We start from the raw sequence: 2,973 nt of genomic DNA on the forward strand, positions 1-2,973 counted from the left end.
AAATGGAGAGGTGGTTGGCCTCTCTGGTCCAGTTCTAAATGGAGAGGTGGTTGGCCTCTCTGGTCCAGTTCTAAATGGAGAGGTGGTTGGCCTCTCTGGTCCAGTTCTAAATGGAGAGGTGGTTGACCTCTCTGGTCCAGTTCTAAATGGAGAGGTGGTTGGCCTCTCTGGTCCAGTTCTAAATGGAGAGGTGGTTGACCTCTCTGGTCCAGTTCTAAATGGAGAGGTGGTTGTCCTCTCTGGTCCAGTTCTAAATGGAGAGGTGGTTGGCCTCTCTGGTCCAGTTCTAAATGGAGAGGTGGTTGGCCTCTCTGGTCCAGTTCTAAATGGAGAGGTGGTTGGCCTCTCTGGTCCAGTTCTAAATGGAGAGGTGGTTGGCCTCTCTGGTCCAGTTCTAAATGGAGAGGTGGTTGACCTCTCTGGTCCAGTTCTAAATGGAGAGGTGGTTGGCCTCTCTGGTCCAGTTCTAAATGGAGAGGTGGTTGTCCTCTCTGGTCCAGTTCTAAATGGAGAGGTGGTTGGCCTCTCTGGTCCAGTTCTAAATGGAGAGGTGGTTGACCTCTCTGGTCCAGTTCTAAATGGAGAGGTGGTTGGCCTCTCTGGTCCAGTTCTAAATGGAGAGGTGGTTGACCTCTCTGGTCCAGTTCTAAATGGAGAGGTGGTTGGCCTCTCTGGTCCAGTTCTAAATGGAGAGGTGGTTGTCCTCTGTGGTCCAGTTCTAAATGGAGAGGTGGTTGACCTCTCTGGTCCAGTTCTAAATGGAGAGGTGGTTGGCCTCTCTGGTCCAGTTCTAAATGGAGAGGTGGTTGGCCTCTCTGGTCCAGTTCTAAATGGAGAGGTGGTTGACCTCTCTGGTCCAGTTCTAAATGGAGAGGTGGTTGGCCTCTCTGGTCCAGTTCTAAATGGAGAGGTGGTTGACCTCTCTGGTCCAGTTCTAAATGGAGAGGTGGTTGGCCTCTCTGGTCCAGTTCTAAATGGAGAGAGGGTTGGCCTCTCTGGTCCAGTTCTAAATGGAGAGGTGGTTGACCTCTCTGGTCCAGTTCTAAATGGAGAGGTGGTTGACCTCTCTGGTCCAGTTCTAAATGTAGAGGTGGTTGTCCTCTCTGGTCCAGTTCTAAATGGAGAGAGGGTTGGCCTCTCTGGTCCAGTTCTAAATGGAGAGAGGGTTGGCCTCTCTGGTCCAGTTCTAAATGGAGAGGTGGTTGGCCTCTCTGGTCATGTTCTAAATGTAGAGGTGGTTGGCCTCTCTGGTCCAGTTCTAAATGGAGAGGTGGTTGGCCTCTCTGGTCCAGTTCTAAATGGAGAGAGGGTTGACCTCTCTGGTCCAGTTCTAAATGGAGAGGTGGTTGTCCTCTCTGGTCCAGTTCTAAATGGAGAGGTGGTTGGCCTCTCTGGTCCAGTTCTAAATGGAGAGGTGGTTGGCCTCTCTGGTCCAGTTCTAAATGGAGAGGTGGTTGGCCTCTCTGGTCCAGTTCTAAATGGAGAGGTGGTTGGCCTCTCTGGTCCAGTTCTAAATGGAGAGGTGGTTGGCCTCTCTGGTCCAGTTCTAAATGGAGAGGTGGTTGGCTTCTCTGGTCCAGTTCTAAATGGAGAGGTGGTTGTCCTCTCTGGTCCAGTTCTAAATGGAGAGAGGGTTGGCCTCTCTGGTCCAGTTCTAAATGGAGAGAGGGTTGGCCTCTCTGGTCCAGTTCTAAATGGAGAGGTGGTTGACCTCTCTGGTCCAGTTCTAAATGGAGAGGTGGTTGACCTCTCTGGTTCAGTTCTAAATGGAGAGGTGGTTGGCCTCTCTGGTCCAGTTCTAAATGGAGAGGTGGTTGTCCTCTCTGGTCCAGTTCTAAATGGAGAGGTGGTTGGCCTCTCTGGTCATGTTCTAAATGGAGAGGTGGTTGACCTCTCTGGTCCAGTTCTAAATGGAGAGGTGGTTGGCCTCTCTGGTCCAGTTCTAAATGGAGAGGTGGTTGGCCTCTCTGGTCCAGTTCTAAATGGAGAGAGGGTTGACCTCTCTGGTCCAGTTCTAAATGGAGAGGTGGTTGGCCTCTCTGGTCCAGTTCTAAATGGAGAGGTGGTTGTCCTCTCTGGTCCAGTTCTAAATGGAGAGGTGTTTGGCCTCTCTGGTCCAGTTCTAAATGGAGAGGTGGTTGGCCTCTCTGGTCCAGTTCTAAATGGAGAGGTGGTTGGCCTCTCTGGTCCAGTTCTAAATGGAGAGGTGGTTGTCCTCTCTGGTCCAGTTCTAAATGGAGAGGTGGTTGTCCTCTCTGGTCCAGTTCTAAATGGAGAGGTGGTTGTCCTCTCTGGTCCTGTTCTAAATGGAGAGGTGGTTGGCCTCTCTGGTCCAGTTCTAAATGGAGAGGCTGTTGGCCTCTCTGGTCCAGTTCTAAATGGAGAGGTGGTTGGCCTCTCTGGTCCAGTTCTAAATGGAGAGGTGGTTGGCCTCTCTGGTCCAGTTCTAAATGGAGAGGTGGTTGGCCTCTCTGGCCCTGTTCTAAATGGAGAGGTGGTTGTCCTCTCTGGTCCTGTTCTAAATGGAGAGAGGGTTGTCCTCTCTGGTCCTGTTCTAAATGGAGAGGTGGTTGGCCTCTCTGGTCCAGTTCTAAATGGAAAGGTGGTTGACCTCTCTGGTCCAGTTCTAAATGGAGAGAGGGTTGGCCTCTCTGGTCCAGTTCTAAATGGAGAGGTGGTTGGCCTCTCTGGTCCAGTTCTAAAAGGAGAGGTGGTTGACCTCTCTGGTCCAGTTCTAAATGGAGAGGTGGTTGGCCTCTCTGGTCAAGTTCTAAATGGAGAGGTGGTTGAGCTCTCTGGTCCAGTTCTAAATGGAGAGAGGGTTGGCCTCTCTGGTCCAGTTCTAAATGGAGAGAGGGTTGGCCTCTCTGGTCCAGTTCTAAATGGAGAGGTGGTTGGCCTCTCTGGTCCAGTTCTAAATGGAGAGAGGGTTGGCCTCTCTGGTCCAGTTCTAAATGGAGAGAGGGTTGGCCT

Source organism: Salvelinus alpinus, chromosome 27, assembly GCF_045679555.1.
Source record: "Salvelinus alpinus chromosome 27, SLU_Salpinus.1, whole genome shotgun sequence".
NCBI lineage: Eukaryota > Metazoa > Chordata > Actinopteri > Salmoniformes > Salmonidae > Salvelinus > Salvelinus alpinus.